Source organism: Carassius gibelio, chromosome B13 (assembly GCF_023724105.1).
Source record: "Carassius gibelio isolate Cgi1373 ecotype wild population from Czech Republic chromosome B13, carGib1.2-hapl.c, whole genome shotgun sequence".
NCBI lineage: Eukaryota > Metazoa > Chordata > Actinopteri > Cypriniformes > Cyprinidae > Carassius > Carassius gibelio.
The window spans coordinates 19,056,777-19,084,762 of NC_068408.1; the positions used below are offsets into that span (position 1 = coordinate 19,056,777).

Genomic DNA, 27,986 nt, shown 5'->3' on the forward strand with positions numbered 1-27,986 from the left:
TGTGTTTGGCCCCGAGCACAATGGCATGGAGGACACATTTCTCAGCTCTCCTGTCCCTCCGCCTCTGGACACCACGCCTGGTTGGCCTTGTCAGTGTCACTGACAGATGCGCCGGGAACCTTCCACCTTTATTTATCTCTGTTCTCCTCTCCTCATCCCACTCGTTTGGCCTCTTTTTTTCTCTCCTTTTTCTTCCTCTGATCTGTGATCCATCTTTAATAACTTTCCTCCAAATGACCTCTCTTTTGGCATGATATATGTATGTGTGTGTGTGTTCACAAACACAAAATGTGTGGTAAATGAGCCAGAACCAGAATGAGAAAATGCAAGCTCTGCACTTGCAGGTGTGAGTATATGGTGATGTATGCTCTGTTTGGATGTTTAGGCAGTGTGAAATGAGCTTGAATCTTTAAAGTTGCACTTGTTTCTTTAGATAAGGACACTTTTTGTCCTGGTTTGGTTTATTTTATTTTAATATATTTTAAAATGTAGTTATTCTTGTGATTTATCCTGTGAATTTTCAGCAGCTGTAATTTCAGAAATCATTCTAATATGCTGATTTAAAAACAGTTGCTTCTGCTTAATATTTTTGTTAAAAAATAATAATAGGAAATTCGAAATAACATCATTTTTAAAAAATAAACATTTTGTATTGTTATAAAGGTCTTTACTTTTCATCAATTGAATGCGTCCCTACTGAATACAATTTCTTTTAAAAAATCGTACTAATCTGAACGTTTTGAACCGATAAAATTTGACTACAGACAATGTCCAACAGTGTATATACAAGCAACTGAGAAGAACTGACATATCAAATCATCTCAAATGATATGTTGTGTTTGACAGAAGTCTGTGGGTGGAAAAGAACATTCTGAACATTTTTGGAATATATTGGCAGACGACTTCATCTTGATAAGACCCATTTCACAGCAAACATTTATTGTGTCCTAAATAGTTCTATGATAATTTCACACATTTTACATAATTTGACAAAAAATAAAGCCTGATTTTAACTTTTAGTTTTTTTTTTTACATGTAACGTGTCATATTTCATCTCAAGTATATTCTTTCTATGATACTGTTGTCAAAAAGTAGTCTAACTTTTGATAAAACATTGACAGTTGCAATGGTGGTTATGGTGAAAGTGTCATTACAGCTTTGAGAGACAATGCTAACTTGTTTAATCTTTTTTTTTTTTCATTTTCATTTTTTTTTTTTAAGAAATACTTTTTGTTTGCATTAAATTGATTTCTGAAGGATCATGTGACACTGAAGACTGGAGTAATGTATCGTCATTACAGCAATATAACATAATGAAAATGTAGTCTGATCTGTTGTTTTTGTGGCATTAAAAGTGCCTATACGTTACAAAAATCATCTGGCTATGTGTTTTCTCCCTCCACTTTGTGAATTAACACCATTTTCAAGGGTGTCCAACCTTGACCAAGGTGACACTAAATGCTTTTGTTCACACTGTTTTATATCTTTACATATAGCTGTTCTTTGTTCATAGGTTTAAACGAACCATCCATCATAACTAAATGGACAGTTCAACCTCTGTTCTTTCATCACCCCGTAACCAAACTGATCCAGTCAGATCAATACCTCTGCCCAATCCCAAGAGCCCCAGCGAAAAATTTCTGTTTGAGAAAAGGAGCGTCTTTTCAACCTGCACAGTTGACTGAGTTGCCCATTTGTCTCGGCTCCTCTGAGACATGTTCTCGCTCTCTCTTCCTCTCTGCTCTGGAGAGTTTGAGAAGAGCTGTAGATGGGCAAACCAAGCAGTTCGTATCATGTCTCATAAGAAAGTGTGTTTGTGCGCTTATATTTCCTCTACCTTTGTGCCGCCCTTTCCTTTCCTTCCACGATGTTATCTTCAACTCCTCAGCTGACCCTTTTGTTTATATCCTGTCTGCAAATTAAAGCAGAGTCACAGACAATGTGTGAGTACTCACCGCTCTAAAAATACCAGTCGGCTGATTGGAAGCGCAGCACTGAAATAAAGCCATTAAGTCGGTGTGAATCACACGGGAATGTGCCAGTGGATCTGGAGCGCTGCTGGACTTTTCAGCAGAGCATTGATTTAAGCGGGACTCTGACGGTCTCTAATGGGAGTAGTGCAGTTAATGGAATGTTCTGGGATGAAAGGGCAGGTCAAAGGAGGCGGATAAAAATGAGGGGCAGTCAAAAGGTCAAGGGTCATCCATTGTCATGGCTGTTTGATGAACATTTGTGTCTTTATACGTCCATTGGTATTCTGCTTCTCTGTTTTCCTGTTGTTTGGAATAGCTTTGATGTGGTGGTTCTCCTACATTATTTATGTCTTCATTATTATTGTCCATGTGATGAAGTACAGACCTGCTTCCCCATAGAGACATTATAGAGTCAATTAAAATACTGTACTCTGTAATAATCACATGATCTCTCCATATATAACATCAGTTTCTAATATATCAGATTATGACGTAGGGCTGGACTGTATATTTCATATTTACAAAACATTTAAATTAGTATTTGTATTTTGACCTTTTCCAAAGATCATTTTGGTAGGTTAAATGTTAGGGCTACTCTTGAGTTCCTGAGCATGTGAGGGCAAAGAGGTATTTAAAGTACGCTTCCAATAATAGTGCTGTATAGTTTGATTAATTTCCACAAATCGATTCATTTTGTCAGTGAAGTTCCCAAGGGCTGTATATGTAATTGATTGATTTTGTTAATAACCCAGTCTATGTACTTCTTGCTTAATCCATTTGAGAATGTATTAACACATTTTACTGCTTCATGCAGAATGATGTTTGCCTGCAACACACCACTAATGTTCACTCCTCCTCGTTTCACTGTCTCTCGCCACCTACACGAGGGTCAAGCTGCTTTATGACCATTGGTTGTGCTGCAGTGCCCTTGAGCAAGGTAATAGGGACTTTAAGCAACAACAGCTGATGGAACGGCAATGGCAAAGAAAGCGCATGCACAACTTTAAGTGCTAGTTTGTGACGTGTACGTTGTAACGGTCTAATACGGAAGTACAGCTAATTTGACAGATAATGACAGATTAAAAGCCGAGCTATTTAAGCCTTTTTACGAATGCTTGAAGTATCGTAGGGCACCAATTGTAAGTGTACAAAATATCCCAACTGAAAAAAGATTTTGTTTTTAGGAAGTATGCCTCTGTTCAAATAGTTTTGAATAGGGGACTTGTCCAGTACCTACTAGCTTATTCATCTGAATTCTCTAAAAAGCTCTAAACCTCTGAGAAAGAAAGAAAGAAATTTTTATATATATATATATATATATATATATATATATATATATATATATATATATATATATATATATATATATATATATATATATATAAATTTCTTTCTTTCTCAGAGAAAGAATATAGTTATAGTTTGATTAATAATACTAAAAAAAACTGGTCTTGCTCCAGTTGAAGGCTCTGAACAGCCAAACAACCTTTTTTTCTTGATACTTTTCAGAATTTATTGAGACCTATAAAATGTATTTACAGATTTAGATTCCTGGCAGTTGGAAACGGACGCCTTTGGTGAAGACTGAGGTTGTTTTCTCGTTGGCATACACAGAAAAAAAAGCTCCATGCCGCCAACAGTAAAACTCATAACACTTGCACATTGCACATGAACATGTTGTGAAGTTCCATAGGGACTAAATGTTCATTTTTTATTAGCAGGGATCCTTCTGTGTTTTATCAGACAACAAGCTCTGCAACCAACATGACAAGCATGTGAGAGCGTAAGAGCCAGCAGAGGAAAGAGCACAGGTCCATGTGCAATCTCTGCCCATAAACTCACCTCTTACATGCTCATTTATGGAATATTTTGGCTGATTTTATCAGTGCTTTCAGTTGTATTTTAAAATGTAGTATAGTAATTTATTCCTGTTTGAAAAGCAATTTTTTTTCACTGTCACATGATCCTTCAGAAATGATTCTAACCATTTTATATGGGCAACAAACACCTTTTTTTTTTTTTTTTTTTTTTTAAATCACTGTTAAAAAGTTAAACAGTTGCTTTAAATTTTTGTAAAAACCATGGTATGTCTTATTAATATCTGATGAATAAAAGTTCAAAAGAAAAGCATTTATTTGAAACAGAAATTAGTTGTAATATAAAGTCTTTAGTGTCCATTTTTTGCAAGTTATTGCAAAATTAGAATGGGGGCTTGAATTAAAAAGATGCTTAATAACTTATTGTTTATTTATTTAAAGGGGTCATATAATGGCCATTTTCCACAAGTTGATATGATTCTTTAGGGTCTTAATGAAAAGTATGTAACATAGTTTGTTTAAATTTTCTCAATGTTAGTGTAAACATAGTGTAAAAACACCTTTTTTACCTTGTTAAAAACAGCTCTTTTCAAATCAGGCTGGTTTGTGGGATTCTCCTTAAATGCTAATGAGCTCTGCTGACTCCGCCCCTCTCTTCTGATCTGCTCTCGGTTTACTTTAGCCACATTTATAGTAAAACTTGCTAATTAGCACATAATTAGGAAAGGCGATTTGCAATGATTCATTAAAAGACATTATACTCACTGCTTCTGTAGGTGAGACTGGATCATTGATTCGCGCGAACATAAACGCATTTAAGTAGATCAACAGCGCATTTCTTTCAGATCCAAATGAAAGTTAATCTTTTGCGATTTCAGTCGCTCAGATGTCGGGAGATGTCAGTCTGCTATGTTATATTATTATATTATTACATCCAACAATAAAACACCTCAATCACTCAGGAGTCATGCTCGTCTGCATCTCGGACTGATGACGGCTCAGACACAAGTCCAGTCTGTGCTGAAACGCTGCTGTCAATCAAACCATCTTGGGAGGGGCCTCCAACCGTGTGACATCACATGGTCAGACAGCTCGATTTGAGAAAGGGGGAAACCATTTAAAGAGATTACAGAAAAACCACTTGGGGAACTTTTATCATTATAGGGTGGTTGTGTACACACACTGCCAACACACATTTCAGTTCAAACAACTTATAAGAGTGCATGTAGCATTATATGACCCCTTTAAGTTTTTATTTTATTTTGACCCTACGTGGTGTTAGTGGTTTGGAGAATGGATGGATGGGTCTACACTTTTGTACTGTTATGTAATGTTGTACATCTTTGAGACAGATATGTGCAAAAGCAGTGTCCAGTGCTGAAAAGAGTGACAGTATTTGTCGGGATAAGGAGATTATTTGACAACAGGTTCTTCTCTTGCCTTTATCTCCTCTGCGTTGCAGAGATGATGAAATACCTTCAGAGAGGCTGAGTGGTTCTTCAGGGATGTGTGTGAGAGCTCCGCCGGCCATATCTGTCCCGTGGTGATGCCTTTCTCTCAGCCTTTTTATTATAGGATTTAAACAAATGGTTTCTTTCACTTTCACATATCACACTGATGAATTTAAAGTGTTTTCTGAGTGTGCTTTAGTGTCCCTCCCTTCGCCTTGACTCACAGAGCTGATTTATGATCAGATTTGTGATGATTCTCTTGCTCTCTTCTACATCTCTCTTACTCGTGGCTTGGGTTCAGGTATGATCTAGTCATTCACTGTCACCAGATTAGCAGCTGTGTTCTGCTATGTCCGCCCCCTCCGTGTGGCACTGTTCTCACCCGTGCAGACCACAAATTTGAAGCAGCGCTTTGGCTTATGAAATGTCACTAGGAGTGCAGCATCTTAAAAGGGAATATCGATTTTTACAGCGCTCCTCCCTCCACTCATTTTTTTTTAGTTGTAAATTATGCCCATGATTCTGAGCTTTGACACAGCAGCACAGCCCTCCACAGTCTACAATATGATCATAATCATCTAATCTTCACCCTGTCATTGCACATGGAAGTCAGCGTTGTACCGCTCTCTTATGATTTCATTGCCGGAGCGATGACTACCATCCATCCATACGCTATTACACACACCAGCCCTTCACACACATGCTCACAGCTGCTGGCATGAAGGTGCAGTGATGGAGAAATGAGAGCTGGGTCTCTTTAAAAGGTCATTCTGTGTGCTTTTGCATGTTCAAACTGGCAGTCAGTGGAAAAGTGCATAATGAGGGGGTTTGTCCCGTTCCCGCCTGATGATTCAGAACTATTACAGGCTGACATAAGTGTCTCCATTGCAGTCAAACACTCTGTTAGCACTTTGCATGAACTATAGACTATGTTCTGTCACACTGAGAAGGGAGCACACTGTGTAGGGGTTGGTTATGAGTAAGGACGTGTAGATGGATGGATGAATCAGACTGTGTCTAGAATGGTGTACTAGTGTGCTGCCTACGGCACGGTTTACACATTTACTTTTAATATTATGTTTATCACACAAGCTTATTGCATACCTTTGAATAATTTAGTAAATTTGTGTCCCAATATGTTATTTAATTTTGTTTAATATGTTTATTTGTGAATTAATTACACTTGTGGTTAAAATGTCTTAAACACTAAGCATTCAGTCAAAGTTGTTAAATCACATTAGATATTGTATCTTGAAACCTGCCAAGAACATGTCCAAATCATATGTCACCCTTAAAACAAATTATATTATCTTTTTTTTTTTTTTTCTCGTAATGTAATGATATTTTTGGCAATTAAATATTAAAACTTCCCCCCAAATTCCTATTATCAAAATAAATGTTGCTAAATTTATCAGCTTTCTTTACACAAACAGGGGGAGGTATACTTTTATGTAATTTCCATTCATGCTGAGTGGTGCATTAGAATAATAATCAGTATACAATGTTGAAATTAAATAAATAAATGGGGACATGTATTCAGGGTTGAGCTGGGAGATTGCTCACTGTTTCTACTGGGAATCCTCCAGCGCTGATAGCCATGCTTTGTTTAGTTTCTTTATCAATATTGAATTAGTCAGTGGAGGGTGGAACATGGTTCTCACTGGGACTTTGACACTGTGCAGAGGTTGCTTTGTGTTTCTGTGTGGAGGACAGATGAGATGAGTGCGGTTTAACTATACATGTTGTTATTTGTTTAATTGTTTGCCTTAAATGATGATGTATTTTTTCGGTTTGATCAATGATGTCCCTCTTTAACCTCAGGTTGTTGATAGTTCATGTTAGGAATGTGCAGAGCTATACATTTAATTCAAATCAACTAGTCATTGGGTTATCTGAATGCCTTGTTGACTAATCTGCTCTGGGTTTAGGTTTGCCTGATCTCTGACTCATTTCTTGGTGGGGGCATTTGCGAACAACAGCTAAATTCAGGGGCCCAGGACACATGGGTCTTGAGTTGCATTTAAAAATCGGACTATTTTGAACTTCTACTGCGCTTTGTCTTGGGACTCTCAAACAACATGAAATGCAGCACAACGATTTAAGACATTTATGGCTGAAGTCATGGTGCTTTAAAGAGGTTGAATTAAAAAATGCAACACTTTCTGAGAAGGTTTTGCACTCCAACAATACAGCACACTGTCAGAATGCTAATTAAAACATTGACACTAAATATATCACAAAGAAAAATCTAAATACACTAGTTGGTAGACGATTAGGCAACATTGTGACCCTTCTCTACTCCCATGTGCAGGCCTGTTGTTAGTTGACATCCTGGTTAAGGTTTCCTCTGTTGGTCCTCTGAGAGATCATCTGCGTCTTTCTGAGATCCATTAAACATTAAACTCTCAATCTGCATCAGCAAGAACAAAGGCTCCTTCCTGTGTTCTTCCTCTGTTGTCTTTACTACCCGCCCTTCTCTCGCTCTCTCCACGTGTCCTTGTTTTCTCTCTCGGCCTCCTGTTGTGCATTACCAGCCAAAGAATAAAGCTCCAGCACAAAAACACTCACAGATAGCAGATGCATGCTGGTTGTTGTGAAGATCCCCATGAGGTCTCTGTTTCTGGAAGCCTGATCTTAAGTACTGTGTGTATTACTTCTTGGGTCCAGCGTATGATGGAGACAAGTGTGTCACTTAGCACTTACTGTTTTTGTGAGTGTTTATGGTTCAGGATGGTCGACTAGTTACCAGCTATCTAGCGAGATAGCGAGAGGCAACTAAAAAGGCATTGGAATACGTTGCTAGAAACATCATACTGCGCTCGCTGTTCCTGACAGACTTCAGCGAGTTTATCCTCCTGGTCGGTCAATAGTCCACATTCGCCGTGGTGCTGCAGTCTTCATCTTTCTTCTTCGGCTGTTTTCCTAGTTCGTGATTGGTCAACTTCAGATAAATCAACAAATCGGCTCGTTCAACCGCACAAATGGCACGAATTCAAACCGATAGCTCACGAACTTTTTAGACATGTTTAAAAATGATCGGGAGGTTGGGAAGTGCTCGTAAGCCACTCTACTCGGCTCGTAATTCATCGCAATGATACGAGCCGCGACCATACGAGAATACGCGATTTCCACACGATTGAAAAAAATCGCATGCGAACTCGTACGACAGCAAAAATTGCACCGTGTACACCCGCCTTTATTCCCTACAAATTGAAGAACATGATGTTTTAGAAAATGAATAGTTTTGTAAAATGTAAGGTTAGAGTTATTCAGCCTACAAGTGCTGTGCTTAGCATCCATAAATCCCAAAGAAATTCATCCGAGTCTGGTGGACATGGCAGTCTGTTTTATGCATGACTTGTCTAGTACAGACTTGTCAAGTAGCCATTCAGGCAGTCCACCGACTAGTTGATTTAAAATAGGTATGCACATGTCTCATCCTCTTTGCCTTTAGCTAGCTTTAATATCTGAGATCAAATCACCCATTAGAGAGTCATTAAAAGACTTTACCGTCACCTCTTTTTATTGGTGATATTTCCCTGGATCTGTCTCATGTCTGTAAGTGTGACGGACTGTAATTGTATTTACGTGGTTTGTCAATACATGTACATCAACGCACACAAAGCCCTTCAGTGATGTTCAGATCATAATCTTGGAGAGAAGAGTGGACAGTCCGAGATCGAGACACATCACAAATGAGAGAGTGCAAATATTGACTGCAAAAGTGACGCAACTGCACAGGAGTCATCTATCAAACTCTCACCGCATGTCCTCTCTGTCCTCATTACAGGTGTCTGAACACATGCTGAGATTCACACACTTCCACCTAGGACAAGTCAGCTAATGCACTGACGTGATTTATAAAGACCAGCTGCAGCTACAAGAAGTAAGTGTTGTTTTTGTTGCTTTTGTCAGTCAGCAATTTGTAATTGGCCTCATTTTATTTCTGAATGCATTCATTTATTCATTCATTGTTTCATTAATTAATTATTGAATTATTTCACTGTTTCATTAATTAACAATACCCATGATACTGTATAATGAGAACTTGGTTTTCTGTTATGTATTGAGCATTGTTGCAAATTCTGCTGATAAATTGTCAGATGGTAAAATTACTATTAAATAGGTATTGCATGATCATTTGTTAAATGTTATGTTTAAAATTAAGTCAATGTTTTGAAAGTGATAAATAAATCACCATATGGAATCTATTTTTAGTAAAAATGTTGGTGTATTTTAAGATGACAAATTAAATTCTAAGATAATTTCCAGCTATTTTTCTTTTCTTTTTATGTTGTTCTTGTTTTGTGACTGTGCCAGTAAAAATATCGACCGTGCAAGTATAAATCTTTTTTTCTTTTGTGCCATTGTTTCACCATTATCTCAATCCTGGAACTTAAGCTGATTGTTCTCTTGTTATGCACTACGTATCGGATGCAGAAGTAATAGTGTGAACCTTGTAAATCACTCATTTTTATCAAATTTGTCATCATTACTCATTAGCCCCCCATATCAAAACCATCTTCGCCTCTCACATCTGAGTGCTTGTCGGCATGGTAACACAGTTTTAATTCCAGTACAGTGAATAAAACTCACTCAAGTGTTTTCTGTGAGTCCTGCAGAGCTTCATGCTTACTCGGAGGGCTCAGAAAGTCACATTTCACTTTGAATGCACTTATGTATATGCACGTGTTTGAATTGTGTATTGAGTCTTAGTGCACTTCTTGAGCTGGTCAAATATAAATGTAATTGACCTCACAGCCATGAGGAGCTTTTATGCGTCTCCCTCAAGTGAAAGCTGCTGAAAACACATGCACACTTCCAGGGCAGGTTATGGGTCTCTAGATCTTTGTCATCTTCTTGCACATAGCTGTTGGTGTGAATATGCACCCGGGTTCCTGTTAACATTCACCTATGTAGATGCTGGAGTCTATGTTTTATAATAGACATGAGTACAGGGAGATTATCTGGTACCTGTCTAAAACTATCTTGATATTGTTTGCTCAGCTGAGATTGCATCAGTGTGCGTATTTGTCGACCTTTGTCATCATCTGCCTCTCTGTTCCTAGTTCTTATTTAATCTGCTTCATTTTTTGAATGTATCACTGACAGCTTGTGGGTATTAACTCTGGATCTCAGATAATGAGAATGACTTGGCACAGTAAAAAAGACTTTGTAACTGTATGAAAAGACACTGAGAGCTGCAGAGAGTCTTATACTTACAAGCTCTTTGTATATACTGTGAGTAATGCCAATAACCCATCCATTGCATGGGGTATAAAAGAATTGATTGAAGCTGAATGGCATTGATTGGAGAGCTGGCGGAGAGAGATGAGAGCATTGCTGTATAGAATCAGGTGTATTGTGCAACGGGCGCTCAATGTGCTCCTTGTCCCTCTCTGAACTCTGCTCAAACAGAATATGAGCTGAATTGCTGAGCGCAGCTCTGTCACGGTAATGACATGGGCCGTCGTGATCGATGACTCTCTTAGTCTATTGGAGAGCTGTCATTTTTTCCCCCCTTCCCTGGCGCTGATTTGATTTAAGCTTAGACTGTAGAAAATGAGTCTCGGAATGAGAGGAGTTTTGTTTCATTGTGATGTACAGCTGGGTAAAAATAGATGTATGTCTAACTAAATACAGTCTTCATTTAAATTATGTGATCTGATATTGACTTAATGTCCCCAGATGCCTTTTTACAGTTAATAAGTTACAAAAATAATGTTTTTTTTTTATTGATTTGATCGTATTTTGAATCTAAAAATAATTAGGCACATTTCATTAATGAATCAGAATGGGTATTGTTGCTTACCGTCTTTCATTATGGTTAACTGTTGGTGAGTAACTCTATGCAGTGACACTTCTGTCATTAATTACTCACCCTCATGTTGTTCCAAATTCATAAGACCTTCCTTCACCTTCAGAACACAAATTAAGATCATTGTTAGGAAATCCAAGAGATTTCTGACCCTGCATAGACAGCAACGCAACTACCACGTTCAAATTCCAAAATTGACATTGTTAAAATAGTCACCGTGACATTAGTGATTCAACTTTAATTTTATGAAGCTGCAAGAATACTTTTTTTGTACACAAAGAAACCAAAATAATGACTTTATTCAACAGTTCCTTCTCTTCCTTGTCAGTCTTCGATGCACTCTTGTGAACTTGTGTCGAAGACACTGAAGATCAATTAAGTTTGAACCACTGATGTCATATGGACTATTTTAATAATGTCCTTACGCCCTTTCTGGGCCTTGAACATGGAACGACCCTTGCTGTTTTTGTAGGGTCACAAAGCTCTCTTAATTTGTGTTCTGAAGAAGAACAAAGGTCTTACAGATTTGGAACGACGTGGGTGAGTAATGACAGAATTTCCATTTTTGGGTGAACTATCCCTTTAGTACTCAAACTGCATCAATAAAACTGACAAGTAGCCTATGTTGTCTAGAACATTGTCTATTTAAACAATGTTTAAATAGACCCACATTGCTCAAAAAAGAAAATGTATTACTTCATTTAATTTGATTTATAGATTTCTGTACCTCTAATTTAAGTCCATATAAAAGCCTGAAAAATTGTTCATATGAATTTCTTTCACAATCTTTTTTTATGAACTTCTTTCACTTTGCATTTTGTTTGAATGAGTTTTCAATAGAGGAACAAAAACCTCTCCGATTTCATTAAAATCTTTATTCGTGTTTCAAAGATGAACAAATATCTTACGGGTGTGAGGATGAGTAATAGTTGACCATTTCTTTTTTGATTGAACTTGCCCTTTTTTTTTCTTCACCATTTAAAAATACAGTTGCAGGAAAAATGATGTGACGACATACAAGCTCATATCATTGTTTGGACTCCAGGTAGACTGACTTCAATTAGCTTTCGGAACCGTCATAAGCCTAGATATACACATACTGTAGTGTATTTTTCCACCCAGCCCTGTGAATGTGTACACTAGAGCCCGACCGATATGGATTTTTGGGGGCCGATGCCGATGCCGATATTAACTTGAAAAGAGCCGATTTATAAGCCGATATTTTCATTTTGAAAATAAACTGGATATTAGACCCATTTGCTATAAGCTGCACTTACATAACATTCAATGGCAAAATATCTGCCTGTTCTATGTATGTGGGCTGTATAAACCATTTTCCAGAAGGGATTTATGTAAAAAAAGCCTTAGATTACGGTCTCAATCACTAAACAATTGCACATCAAAAGTATATATTTTTTAACGATCAAAAAACAGTCTGATTTTAAACATTTAACACTTTTACTTTCTTCCAGTTGAAGCTGATTTTAACAGTCTGTGTGTGTACTGTAAATAAATTATAATACTAAAGTATTTGCAGAAGTAGTCCCACACTTTTGCTGCTACATCATTCACCTTTTTCAGCCATCTGTAGGGCAGAAAGAGAGACATAGAAAGAATAAGCATGTGTATTAATAATATCACCATGTATCATTACTCATGTCATCATTAGAATTATAATAATAATAAACAGGGATCTCCTACATAGGCAAAAATGAGAAATATATATATATTTTTTTATTTGTCAAGCAATAGGTATTAACCTCCTTATATTTAACAATATTATTTCAACATTTTCCTGTTATGTCTGTAAAGCTGCTTTGAAACAATATGTAAGAAAAAAAAAGAAAAGAAAAAAGCGCTTGTTCAGCTCACATTTATTTACATGTCCCCTCTGATTTAATCATTTCTGACGCACCTACTGTAGTTACTGTAACTACACTATATTTGCTCTCACAGACACATTCACAACGGACCCGTATATCTTCTCCTCTTCTCTTTGTGCAGTCTGAATCAAAATGGTTAACGTTAGTGCCATGAACACACCGCTGTCAATTTTGAGAAGAACCACCTTCAAACAAGTTAATAGCAAGCATTTAAGGGGCCTGCTAAAAAGGAAGCTATATTAGCGTTAGAGTAACGTAACCAGCCTGAATTCACCAAATTGTTCCCTGGGCCTGAGGGTAGCCTCTTCTTCCTTGCTTCTCTCTTAATTCTCATCAGCAGGACTAGCGCTATCGCTCGCTTCTTACAACGGGACAGATACATGTTTGCTGCTGACCGAAAAGAGGAACAACAGACTATGAAAGAGCTCCCGCTAAAAGTTTTTAAAACTCCGCCTACGCCATAGCGCAGAGCAGGGCAAATCGCGTTGTATCTGAAGGGCAACGCTAAACCCAGCGGCCAAGCGCTGTGCATACCGCGTCCTGTGTGAAAGGCCCATTACGCGGTCATTATGTGGGAAACACACCGCAATAGAATAAGCACTAAACGCTAACTTTATAGTTCAACCTCTTATTAACGTTGGCGCTCTTCCACTGATAAACATGGTATTAGCTTTGTGGCTAATCTAATATAGCAATGCATTAACGGCTGTAAGTGATGTTACAGAATATTTAGAAGTGATAATGATAGGACCGTTAACTAAAACTACCACACCGTTTTTATATACAGTGTATGAACTAAATCTACAATAATTTCACATGACGAAGGACAGACTCACCTGGGTGGCTTGGCTGATCGCTTTCTTCTTTGTGGATTTCTGGCGCTGTTGCAACTCTGGAGCTGCAGACCGCCCTCTGGTGGGCAAACTATGCAACACTCATAACATGAGTGAAGAATATGAGACTGTTGCTGTGTCCAAATTCAGGGTCTACATCCTTCGGAGGACGCATTTGAAGGATGTTACGTCACAGCGCCGCGACGAAGGCTGTCCAAATTCGTAGGATCCTTCAAATGCGGCCCACAAATGCGTCCTCCTTTTCCCCGAATTCGAAGGATGGGTGTGATGGATCCTTTCGCGTCCTACCTATCCCATAATTCTTTTCGGCAGGACGAAGCGAGCGGTAGCGGAGTGGGGGAGGAGTATTATTTTCGATGTTTTTTAAAAACTGGCTTTTCAAAAAGATATATTTTCATTGGTTTTCTAGTTAGGCATTTTGTTTTAGCGTTAAGCATTTTTTTTACATGTGTACGTGTATATGTAAAAAAAAAAAAAAACGTTTACTTTTGTAAACTAGCTTCTTCCTTACTGCCTGTGTGAATATCCCCTTACACACAGCTTATTTGTTAGTGACTGAAGCTGTTTTTAACGCTTCTAAGGACGAAAGAGCAGACAGAAGTGTTTATAAAGCTCCGGGGAGAAAACGATGAGCTCTTCACCGGCGTCTTGCTTGGCGCTGTCACGGTTGCTAGGCGACAGGATATGAGCAACGGTTAAGGGAGGGAACTGAAAGAAGGGTAGGCTGTCCAAATTCACAAACACCGACTTCCGGTTTTTGCGGTCGTCGGAGGACCCATCCTCCTTCAACCGGGTAGGAAGGATCCTAAGGAGGATGCAGACCCTGAATTTGGACACAGCTTGTTTCTCATGTTTCATCGGCCGTTATAAACGCCGATGCCGATTTAAATGCAATTAGCTCATATCGGCCGATAATATCGGCCGGCCGATATATCGGTCGGGCTCTAGTGTACACAGTATGCTTTATTAAATCAGTTTATACAGACTGTTTTTTTAATTGTTTAATTGAAGATCAGATTAAAGTTGATGACCAGTTTCTGCAGAAATACTTCTGAGCTCCATCTGCATATCCCTACTGTAGAGATGCTCATAGAAATTCCTTATCATCAACATGCTCTGTGTGTTTATGTAGTGATCTTGCTGATGGTGTTGTCTGTGTGTGGGTGTACAGATATGTGTGAATGCAGACATCCTCTTGCGAGTGGGCATGTTAGTGTACTTGAATGATTGTTATAATTCTGCGACCTCTGTATTCTGAGTGTTTAAGAGAGAGAGAGAGACAGTATAAATGCTTCGGTGTCCGGCTCTGTGAAGCAGCACAGTGACCGTGCTCAACAAAAGCCTACTCCTCTGTGTGTGTGTGTGTGTGTGTGTGTGTGTGTGGTCCCAGTAGTACCATCAGCTCAGCCAGGAAGAGAACCGTGGCCCCTGAACCTTGCCCCCGCCCCCCCGTCTCCTCTCCTGTCCTCCATCCTGCTCTGTGCCAATTAAGTGAGCACCTTACCAACTCGGCGTACCTCCAGAGACACCCTCCTCACCTAGACGTTGACACCCAGCGCGAAGGAGAGCCATTACTTCATATCGAGGGCTCGGTCGGCAAGATGATGCTCTAAAGGTTCAATAAAGATTTTGATTTGTCTAATTCAGACCTCCCTGTAAGGAAAGATTCATTATTCAGAGTGGCCTTGCATGCACATCCCCTCGATTGTACAATGGTGTCTGCCTGTATTTGTGCGGTGGAGAGAAAGAGACTGAGTTTAAAGGCAAGTCTGTGCTTGTGGGGTCCTATAGGACTTTTGTGTTGCACGGTGGGATTGATCATGGCATGAATGGAGGATACTGGCAAGCTTCTTCCTCAGACAGATACAAAGTGAAAAGATAACTGCAGAGAGGTTGTGCCAAAGAAATTTTAATTGGAGCAAAGAGGCATTCCGGTTTTTATTGTGGATGTGGGAGGGTCCTAAACCCTGGGCCAGGAAAACAGAATGACAATGCAGAGTAGAGAAAGTAAGTAAGGTCACTCAGATACACACATACACCCCCCTTTGCTTTTTCTCACGCCTACTCACACAAATGAAAAGTTCATGGAGCCAGCGTTTGTCGCTGATTGGCCAGCGGTGATAGCACGGCTTTGTGTTGAAGCCAAAGGGAGCTGTGAGTTTCAAACCACATTTTTTTGTTGCACTGAATAACTGAAGCACCTTGGGTAGAGGATGTGGGCGGTTTGTGGATGTGTAACTTGACAGCAAGTGTGGATCTATTGTCAGTTGTCATTTTTGCCTCTCTCAATGTCTTTGCACACTGTGACCAATTAGAAAGCTCTAAATACCCATGTCACAATGACACTTGTGACAGCAGCAGGCCGTGATTGGCCACTGTGACATCTTGCTCCGAATATATCGATTTTTAGCCTTCTCTTCTCCCTCTGTATACCTAACACACACACACATACTCTGAGACACACACATCTTCACAGTCTCTGCTTTCTGTCTTTACACAGCAGCAGTTGCCGGGCCTGTCTGGAGTGCTAAATTTGGTTTTCATATGCATACGTTATGTGAATGGATTATTGCATGCATTATAAAAGAGAGTGACTGCATTGTATAACCAAGAAAACAACTTCATCTCATTTTAAAAGAGAATTTAATTAGTACGTCTTGTATGACAACATGCTTTACTCAAGGCTATAGCAAGTTAAAGGAGTGGATTTATTATGTACATATGCATCAGTTGAGCCGTTGTATCACTGTTTTATTTTCAGTAGCTTGAATATTTTTTTATTATAAACCTCAACCATCAAATTGATGAATCTCAAGATACTTGGAAAACTAGCTTTAACCAATCACTTAACAAAAGATGAGGCACCTTTTTGACACATTTGTGCACTTAATATTGGAGTCAGTAAAAATCTACCTCATGCATGCTCAGGACCAGTTATTGTAGGGATGCATGACGTTGTTTTTTTCTAGTATTGGTCCTTATTGGATGTTAATGTGTGCATTAGATTATGTTTGCCAACATCTAATGTTACCTTAACTTAGTTACTTTAACCTAAGTTAACCTTTAAATAAATTTATTTAGAAAACATTTAGTACATTATAATGTTGTAATTCCTACATTTGTAGCATTTGAAATGGCTGATAAAGTTAGTTTTTTGTTGTTGTTTTTTTTTTAATAATGAGAAAAAGCATTTTAGAATTGGTTGTTTATCAGTTATCAAAATAAATAATACTTCTAAAATTGAAAATACAATTTTCAACTAGAGTTTTAATATTGGCTCAACTTTTCTGACCATTAGTGTCATTTACACTTAATGGAGTCCATATAATCATCAATCCCAGCTCTCTTCTTTATATGACTGTGCTTGTGCAATGATTTTGTAACCGAAGTAGGAAGGCATTTACTTTGTGTCAGCTACCAGTAAGACCTCCTGCCAGTGCCCCCATGATGATTGTAGGTAAGTGTGCTGCTCCCTTCAGCAGAGCTTCTTCAGGGGCTGTCTTTGATCAGAGCTTCCTGTGAACTCTTTGGCGACCCTGCCTGCTCCCGCTCCAGGAGGACGGCCATTGCTAAGGGACATAGTGCCATCAGCCCTCCACCCCCTGCTGCTTCGTCTGCACACCGCCAGACATCAGAAAGCATAAAGATAGGAGGAAATAGCATCTTACTCTTAGGGCTTTTCAAGATGACTGGTCTCCTCTGCTCTGAGATGTGCTTGGTTAAAAGCCACTTCACTCACATTTGAAGGTTATTCAAGAACTTCTAGAAGTTTCTGACTGGAAGTGGGAAGAGAAGAGCTTCTTTTGAGTGTGTTGATGCCACTGTTTCACTTCAAACTAGACAGAAGAGTTTCTGGGAAAGACAACAGCATGCCTTTCGCTTTTATTTTTGGCAAGTACATTTTGGAAATGGGAAGTAAACAAGTTCCCTTTGCATAACAGACCAGACGTTAAGTTAAAGAACAATCTGAGAGTTAATGGTACATGCCAACAACAGCAATTATGTTACTGCCAGGATGCATTTCTTTGAGCAACAAGGTGAGGTGCATTAGCTAGTTTGTTCAATAGATTGTGGCAAATTTTCTTGCTGCTTAAACTCATTACCCTTTTTTTCACCCAAATCTACTCTGCAAGAATACTGCATAGTGTTATTGCAGTACACATTACTCGTATTAGAAAGCTAATAAGGCCAAACTGTCTGAATGATAGAGCATTTAGTTTATTGAAGGAGTGTTTGGGAAGGATCTCTGTATATAAGAAGTATATAACACATGCATGTATAAAACTGCTCTGCTTGACTTGGTCCAGAAAACCATCTTCACAATACCAGAGTTCTCTGAAGTATGACAGCCTGAAAATGGAATTTTGGACCCCTGTAGTAAATGTCTTTCTGTGTCCCACATTGACCTCCAGCTGGCCAGGAGTGGCTGATAGGAGAGAAGATGTGTGTAGGTTCTGTGTAAGAGCAGGAGAGGTCATAGTCTACATCTGCAGTCTCTCTGTCCTAGATCTGCCACCAGGCCTGTGCTCACAGGTCAAAACTCAGGACTGGGTTCCTTTCCCTCATGTATAACACGCTGTACTCCAAATACCTGTGCTGTCTAAATACATGTAAACGCTGAACGAATCATGCATGGCAGAAATACCACACACTTAAACTTTCCATAATTATTTAGTAGGTTTTCTCATAGTATATGCACTCAATACCCAGTTTATACAAGTAAATATTAGTACAATTATGATTGATTGATTGACGTTTGAAGCTCTATTAATCGCAAAGGAAATTCAAGGCATCCAATTAGGAGTTTGAAGAATTTCTGACATTGCAGATCTGGCCAATTTGTGACATTGATGAAGTGACAAGGCCAGGTGTTCTTGCTTCCATTGAAGCACAAGATGCTCATTTAAAAAATTCAATTAGAAATACCTTGATGCATGTATTAATAATTGACACACTATCAGGCTGCAACCTTTTAAAACATCTTAATAAATGTATTGAGCTATATTGAGCTCTGTAGCTGTTAGTCTGGCAGATATAGTTGAAATAGACTATTCAATCTGTGCCTGTGACATGTTCAACCTTGACCTTGCCACTCTACTGTTTTGATGAAGACCCAAGCTTTGGCCAGCTCTCTGAGCTCTGTGTTCCCATATGAGAGACAGTCAAGACATAGTTAAATTCTGTAAACAGTTCTAAACTCGCTCTCTCTGTCCTCCTACGCTCATTCTTCACTTCCTAATGATGCTGCACAGCTCGGCCAATCACTCTCTCCCAGTCTCTATCGTATTTTCTTAGTTAAATCCCCTTTACACCAAGAATGATAGCTATAAAGAGCTATAATGTGTGCTGCTGTTATGCCATCTGTAGCTATAAATGCTTGAGCTATTTAAAGCAGATTAGATTCTGATTGGCTGTCAATGTTTTTATAGTTCATCAGCTGAACAAAAAAGAAAACATTCTGAAAGTGATTCCAGCAATATTGTTCCTGTCTTCATCAGTATAGTTGTGCTGTTCTTTTAAATTAAAAAATATTTTTTACTCCACAATCATTTCTCATTTTATGCTCATTTTATTCATGTCTTTGGTTTTTGAATGGCATTTTGTCCATGACAGAATCAGTCTTTTAAGCGCTTTCAAACTAATAGGAATTTGCAGTGACCAGGAGATCCTGAGACATTAGATTTCAATAGGAGTTTTAGATTTTGCCATCTTGACACCATTGGTTTTCGCATCCAATTAGGAATGCCTACTAGTACCCATCTGTACAGCCACCAGACATTAAATGGCGATCACACCATACAGGAACTTCTCTTGAGTCTTTTGAGATTAGGAAGAGCTGGGGGTCATCCAGCGGACGGGATAAGCCAGACAGGTGGTCAGATTCCTCTATTCCGCCTTCAGAGCTGGCACGTGTCCCCCATCCCACACACACACACACGGTGGGTGGCCGGCTTTGCTCGCCTCTGCAGCATGCTGGAGCTGGAAGGGTTTTTTTTTCTCTCTCTCTAAACAGCCATGTGTGGTGCTGCGGGGTGGGAACAACATGATCTTGAGGTAAAAGGAGCTCCGGCGTCCCCACAGCCTCTCCTGAGCTTGATCCTAGTCGCTGCAGCTTTCCTGCTTTCTCAGCTGGACCAGGCCCCACCCCTCTGAATATCTCCAAACCAAAATCTTGGCCAACAGAAATATCCTTGCCATTACCAGCCCAGTCACAACGCAGTTAGCATGTGGCAACTAAACCTGTGCATTCTCTTTCACTCACTCACACACTCTGACATCGATCACACGCACTTCTGCATCATGGCGACGCTCCAGAGCTTGGATTAGCAGAGATGATAGGCATGACATTCTCACCGACAATGTAAATATTTTGACATGGCCTTGCTGATGCCAGTGGGCACATCGTGGCTGCCACCTGCGAGAGAATGAGAGAGAGGTGTGTCTGACTGACTGCCTACTGCAGCACGCTCTCATGACGAATAGACCTTCTAATGAGCTGCCATTTTTAATCGTTAAATATTTATTCTGCGTTAATGAGAGATTAGCCCTCAATATTTTTTAGCATGGGAATCTGCTAATAGAAGTCCTTTTTTTATTAGATTTTTTTTACTCTTTTTCTCTCTTGGTAATGAAACGTTTTATCTGCTTCCCTCCAGCCATTACACCGTTGCAATGCTTGTTGTCATTCCTAACAAGATCTGGGCTCTCAAAGTTGTTTGATGTTAATTTAACAAAGAGCATCAGTAAGTGTTGATGAGTGGGATTATTCTGCTCATACTTTGAGTCCTGAATGTCATATGTGTGTGGCCTCTCATAGGGAGTTGTTTCCTCAGCTGTCACGAGGCTAGTGCGGCATTCAGACTTGAATTAATATGGCCCTTTCAAATTCCAATTCAGTTCTTCATTTTGAATGGAGTATGCAGAGTTGCTTTTTGAATGCAAGTAGGTAAAAGTAAAGACAGTTGAAATTCAGAAGGGATTTTTAAAATATGTATTTTTTACTAGAAATGCAAGGTTTGTCAGGACAAGCTTTCAATGTTACCTTGAGTGATGGAAAAAAATTCAAGAATCTTTAAGAGTCTTCAAGTTTGAAGGTTTTTAGGCCATTTCTTTAACTGACCTTACAACTGATAAATAACCATCTGTTTTGGTAAATTCCCAACATTATGGTAAAAAGATGTTGCTTTTAGAGATGTTCCGATACCCTTTTTCTCTTCCCGATACCGATTCCGATACCTGGGCTCAGGGTATCGGCCGATACCGAGTACTGATCCGATACCTGGGTGTATATCTGTATATACAGCTGTATATACTACTAGCCCTGTGTAAATTGCTAGAATTTTTTTATGGTGTGCTTCAGACAGATCCCTCAATAAAACATGAACAAATACATGGTGAACTACTGTATTTATTACAGTATTTTTATTATCTAACATGAATTTGACAGTATTATTTATTTTCTTATGCAAAAAAGAACTTCAAATGCAGCCAAAAATCTAACACCGCAAACTAAAAAAGGTATTTAAGTTTTACAATATAACTGTATAAAAAAACTGCAACAAATAAGTCTAGGAATATAAAAAAAGATCTATTAATCAGATAATCTCTAACAAGTAAAAAACAAGTAAAAAACAAGCAACCATCTAGGCATAATTATTATTATTATAGAGATGTATTATTATTACTGTAGGCTACAACAGTAGCTTTATATATTGTCAATTTACTCATGTAAACCAAACATTTATTTTAATGGGCTGCCATGAAGATCTTTGAGTGTCTGTGTTTATGATATGACAGTATTCTCAAATGAAACGGTAAATTCTCATGAAGTGACGGTTTATGCGTTCGTGTCCTCATGACACACAGCAGAGACTACAAAACAGCGAGCTCTCGCGCATCTGTGCCAGTCACCCACAGAGATGTAGATTTTGCGGGAGTAATATTTAAATAGTATTTTGCAGTTTAATATTCACAGACACTAGTATATATTCGGCTACTGTCTGGAGCCCTGCGTTTTGACTTACACGGAAGCGACTGAACGCAGTTGCCGGTACTGAATATACTCGAGAGTCTGTAACTACCGGTACTACAGAGACATACTGCTAACCACTGATCTATAATATAGTAGCGGCTTCACTGTCTTTTGGCAGTTTAGAATGTGATGAGTGATCCAGTCATATATAGATAAGGGCTGCTAACGCGTTTTCATTTCTTCTTCGCTGCTCTAAACAGGGGTTGCTTGTGGCAACACAGCACAACTTCCTGTGTTTTCAATGCATTTTGAGCAGCGAAGAAGAACCGTGCAGCGGTTAGGCAAAGCTTGCGGTCATAACTAGGTCTTTTTTAAGAAAATGGTATCGGATCGGTATATGGGTTCATGTACTCGCCGATGCCGATGCCAGAATTTGTTGTGGTATCGGAGATATTTCCGATACTAGTATCGGAATCGGAACAACTCTAGTTGCTTTGCTACATGTAATTTGGATACTAGTTATCCAGAGAGGCTAGTGGATGGAGTTCCATTCCTTCAGTTCCTAAAACCAGCCAATAATCATGATTATCTAAAAATGCAAAGGATTGTTCAACTCTAAATATTTTGGGGGAAAGAAATGGTAGAAATTGATGGATGTTTTTAGAAAGAGGAATAAGATTTAAAAAGTACTTGTCATTCTTGACATTGTCCTACCTCATTAATACAAATACTATGTTAAATGTGCATATTCCTTTAGGAAAAAAATAATAATTTACCCATTAGCATCTGCAGAAAACATCAGTTACAGATTTTTCTTTTGTGTTAATGTTTTTATCAACTGTTTGACTTCTTGGGTACATATCGCCCCTATTTTTATTTCTTTTTTTTTTCATGATCTACATTTATGTCTAGTGTTGCATCATAAAAGTCTGATACGAAAGCTTGTGCTTTCTGATTTGTTTGCTCGACGATAAACTGCATCTAAGTAATTTTTTCCGAAATCATCAGGTACATCAGCGAGGCTTGCAAAGTCATTTTGTTTGACAAATATACACAGAGTACCCGCCCTTGAAAAGAGATGGGCATGGTTAAGTAATCGCTTTCATAAGGTCAGTGCTGATTTTATTCACCACACTGGCTGTCACCCTGCACCATACATCTTAACATGGCAGCTCTCATAAAAACTACTGTCCAGATTTGAAGACTTCCAATCTAAGCTTGTCCCAGCTGTGTTAGGTATTTAGTCTCTTTGTCCTCTCCGGTTAAGTCTGGCTCGCTAATTGCTGTCCTGTAATCCCACAATTAACAGAGCCTGTGCTGCAAGCATTATCAGGAGATCAGCAGCGGCCAGCGACAGTGAACCCTGCTGGAGCTCTTCAGCATGCAGCTCACATCAGTAAACCAGCTTAGTTTGGGTAATTCCTTTTCAGTCACTCATAATACATTCAGTTTTTGCACTATTTTCAGAGAGATGGAGAGAGAGAGAGAGAGAGAACCCGGCGTTCTCAAAAGCCAAACGTAAGCAATGGTTTATCAGCACTGACGCCCTCATTCTCACGTAGCACTCTGAGAAATGGACGGGTAAAATAAACACTTTAAAGACGTAGTTTAGCCACACTTCACATGCCCAATTGAAGTCTGAATGGGATTAGAAGCAGCAAAGCGCTCTTATCTCTGTCCACACTAAAAGAAATGCATAGATTTTGATAGACAGAGTTGGCCTTTATTATTTTTTTGATGATTTGTTTTTTTCCCTCTCAGCTGAGATTAAACATGCGAGGAAGAAAACAAATGGAGGGGGGGTTTATCCTTTCTTCTTCGGTTTTGTTCTGCCTGTGTTTCATGCACTGGAGTGAGTCTATTTGGTGTGTTATTCATGGTGAATAATCAGAGGGGGGCAGCGGCCTGTGGAATTTGATGGTCAGCATTGTGGTGTTTGGGTAGTGAGGGCTTGACCCTGGGGTTGCTGGGGCAGAGAGGCTGAGGAGAGGGTCCTCTCATGGTCCTCCTTCATCTCTTTGTCCCAGACAATTGGGGTTCAAAGAATGAGCATTGCTGTTGTCACCCTGCAACCGTCTCAAATTCAGGAATTCAGAATTATAGCTCCGATAAATCTCCAGCTATTTGTAAAACATTTCTTTTGATTAAAAATAAGATGAGCTTTCTTTTTTTTTTTCACCATCTCCCACAGCTTGTAAATTCTATAAATAATTTGCATGTTAATGGCCCCACAGGACTGAATCCATCTAAAGATTCTTTTTTGTGTTTTGTTATTGTAGAAGCAGTCTGTATTTTTTCACTTGAAAATTGGATGTAGCAGGTAAGCTGCAGGCTCATTAAATTTCTCCACACATAATAGCAGTTTAAAGTGCTCTTTTTTTTTACTTGGTATTGATTGAAGCAGTCTAGTTTTCTTTCAGGTGTGTGTGTGTGTGTGTGTGTGTTTGTACAGGCAAGATGCCCATGATGCCTGTACACCTGTGGCTCAAATTCAGTGTGAGCTTGGGCCCTAATGATATCCCCCTCCTCCACTTTGCCCAGAGACCTTAATTCTCTGCCCATTGTGTGTGGAAGCCCCCTTCTGGTCACTTTGTACACTGCACCATCAATCCTGTAGGCTAATTAGGGCTGTTTGCCAAGACAAGCATCACTATTTGCTCATAGTTGGGGTTAGAGGTTGAAAAAGACCATTAACCACAAGTATTAAAATTAGGTTTGTAACATGTCCCGCACCATTTGTGCTACAGGAATGACCGAAATCATGTGGTTTGTTGAAGAGAGTTGGACTATTACAAGACTGATTACATGGCTGTGGCTAATATGTTTGAGTAGACTTACATTTAGGTTGGGACCTTAGGCATATCTAGGGACCAATACATTATAAATACTTGGTGGGCTCTTTTAATATGGGTCATTAAACATCCACCAGAACACCCTAGCAACCACAAATAAAAAGCATCTTACCAATTGTATAGAACTAGCTTGACAACCGCCCACATAACCTTAGCTTAATGGATTTTACTTTGTGAACATGTAAAAATGTAGTTTGGTATAAAGTGATGTAGATGCATTTACTTTCCAGCTGCTGTTTTGATCGAGTTTGGATCTGATTTCTGTTAGCGGTCAAGATACAAGAGAAAGGCAGATTGAGTTGTTCTGCCGCAATTAAGTTAGAACAGAAAGAAACTGGAGTGATTGAAATCTGAGAGCACCCCTGCCCACATGGCCTACGTGCAAGCCCAGTCAGTATGAATTAGGGGTCAGAGGTCATATTGGTCATGGGTCAGGGAGGCATGGTAGCCTTACAGGGTAATTTATGCAGCACCACAGACTAGGGTTGTACGATTTGGGGAAAAATATCAAATTGCATTTTATTAAAAAAAATTTTTTTGACATATTGCAGTTGCGATTTGATTTGTGATTTTAATTTTGCAAAGTCAAGCTTCAGCTTAATATTGTCAATAGTGTCCAGCACAGTATGGGTATCAGTGCCCTGCTGAATAAATAAATAAATACTAGAAACCATCACAGAAATTCTTATGGTTTCCATTAAAACAATAACAAAATTCCTTTTTGTTGTGTGTTTTGGGCATTATTTCAATAATAATGACTGTTTTTCTATTTCTTCCCATCTGCCAGATTACATCCCACCAATAGAATCAATCATATACCAGTAGACACCATTATACTTTACATTAAAGCCAATATAATTCCCATTATAACCCTTAAATCCATAAAATGTTCTATTATGTTTTTGGAGGGGTTCTATTGTATTGTGTGCGATTTTTCAGCAGGGAATATTATACTTTTACAGAATTTACTTAATTACTGAATTTCACAGGAAAGATTAAGTTTATTTTGTGTAAATAAAAAACTGTATTACTTTCGGTCAGTTATTAAGGTATTACATTGGTTACATATGCTGATTTATTCATTTGGGATTTTAAGAACAAGTGGAAAATGTGCTGAATGTTTCATTTCATCCGAGCGAAAGTCATCCTGTGTAGACACAGTGTCAGAGATAAAGGCTGTGTAAGCGGTCTTCTGAATTGGGAATAGTGAACATGGATTCAAATAAGAGTATGTTGGGGAGATAAAATGTAAAGTAAAAAGGTAATGTTCATGTACTAATAAAAACATCTAAGTTTTTTTTATTCTCCAGTAGACCTACTGAAAGCAGAACTGATAAGGGAGCTCTTGATATGTGTTGTAACACAGCTTTTGCAAATTAAAGTCACCTTTTTGTTTGGTGTCTGTCATTTCGAAGTAATCTCATATTACATAAAATTTTTCTTTAGTATAAATTTACCTTACTACCAATCTGACCCTGTAGACACCATAATCGCACACACTCTCTTGTTTTTCTTGTTTATGCAGTTGGCTAGAGCAGTGCTGATGGGGGAGAACAGAGGTGCGCTCACACTCGTACTAACATTAGTTAGTAAGGCTGCCACTCAAGGCTGGTAGTCACGCATATTCTCTGAAACAGTAATATCGCATCCATATTTGCAGGCTTTGCGATTACTAAACTGCAACATCTCAAAACGCGATTGCAACACGATTTCGATTAATCGCACAACCCTACCACAGAAACTAGCTCCATCTTGGTTGCATTGTACGAGGTCTTGCAATGTACATATAGCACATTGTTCTAACCAACTGACATGTCGTTATTTGAATAACACCCATTTCATGTAAATTCCAGTTTATCATAACCAACTATGAAAAAAAATATGTGTAACGCATAGATGTGATGTGAGCACAGGAAGTCATTTTTTATGAATGTGTGTTTGTGTGGCGTATCTTCAAGGTGATACCATCCTTATGCACCTGTTCACGCCCCATCTAATCAGTCATTTTTCTTGTTCTCACACATGGTTTCACATTTACTCACTCCTTCATTTTGCTCTCATTCTGCCCCATTAACACGGCCGTGTATAAGCAGAAAAATCTCTGTAACAGAATATTGAGTCAAGACTTTCCATTTTTCTGCTAATTAAAGAACAATTCTAGTAAATGTCCAAAATCTCTTTATTTCCATTTCTCTCACTCTTTAGAAGTACATATTTAACACCAACATAATACAGAAAAAAGTGAAACTGTGGAATTCTAAAATGTTTTCTATTTTTTTTTATATATTTTAAAATGTATTTTGTTTCCTGTGATGGCAAGGCTGAATTTTCAGCAGTTCAGCATAAATATTTTCAACACTGATTATAAATACCCTTTTAATTAATCATTTTAAATAATTTTTACCACGAATATGCAAATTAGAATGATTTAAACTCATCTTTCAAATATGCACACACCACTTTAGGACATCGGTGGATCTTTGTAAGTTAGCAGTGACATTTTGCTCATCTACTTTCTTGAGTGTGTGTTAAGCCTTGTACTTCTCTCTTTGCATCTTATTTCCTCCCGTATTCACACTCTTCCATCTCATTTCCTCCTGTGCTCTTATGTACCATTGCTCTGTAAGCATGTTTGTTTACTGACAAGAGCTGTGTAATAAACACAAGATATGCATGGCCATCCTGATAATTTCCTGGTCGAGTTCAGCTCTGAATAGTTCATGATTTACATTCTCTGACTCAAATGTAAAAGCTATTCTTTTGAGATGAGAAATGCTCCGTAGTAATTTTGTCCCGGCTTAAACAGCACATGCCATGTGAAACCATTCAGCCCAATGATTCAGGGCTGCCGTTCCCCCTCGATCATCCTTTTGCTTTACCATACAAATAATATAATGCTGAATTGGATGCACTGACCTGGGTGTATCTTTATGACCTCGTGAATTGCAGCGTGTCATGATGGAAACATGCTGTTTGTGTGCACTTGTGTTTGCCTGTGTGCATGTTTTGAACTGATGGAGAACTGGTCAGTGAAGTTAGAGTGCTCCCATGGTATTAATAATCTAGGTTTCCATATCAGGATGTGTTCACCTCTGTAGGGTTCATTCTGAGTTTGATCAATTCATTACAGCTGAGCACTTCGCCGCCATTCTCCTTTTCTCTTTATAATTATTCTTTGTCTTCTTTCAGACAGGTGAATTATCACATTAAGATTCTTTGCATTTATTATTAGCTTTTGAAGGTGGAAGTGAAGGTCTGTTTCTAGCATCTTTTCATTCCTTATGCTTTTTCTCTCATTTCCTCCATTTTTATTTTTTTATTTTAGATTATCACCGGTCCTAGACAAGGTGCCTTTGACCAAAGCAC

The 27,986-nt window shown here is 38.7% G+C and overlaps 1 protein-coding gene across 5 annotated transcripts in view; it reads left to right on the forward strand.

The window, feature by feature from the left end:
• LOC127970087 (bifunctional heparan sulfate N-deacetylase/N-sulfotransferase 2) overlaps positions 1 to 27,986 on the forward strand; it is a 130,199-nt gene that overhangs the window by 88,139 nt on the left and 14,074 nt on the right. For all 5 annotated transcript variants that reach the window (XR_008156517.1, XM_052572343.1, XM_052572342.1 and 2 more), the window contains one exon: positions 9,032 to 9,127. The gene's annotated coding sequence lies outside the window, so the exon portion shown is untranslated. The remainder of the gene's footprint in view (positions 1 to 9,031; positions 9,128 to 27,986) is intronic.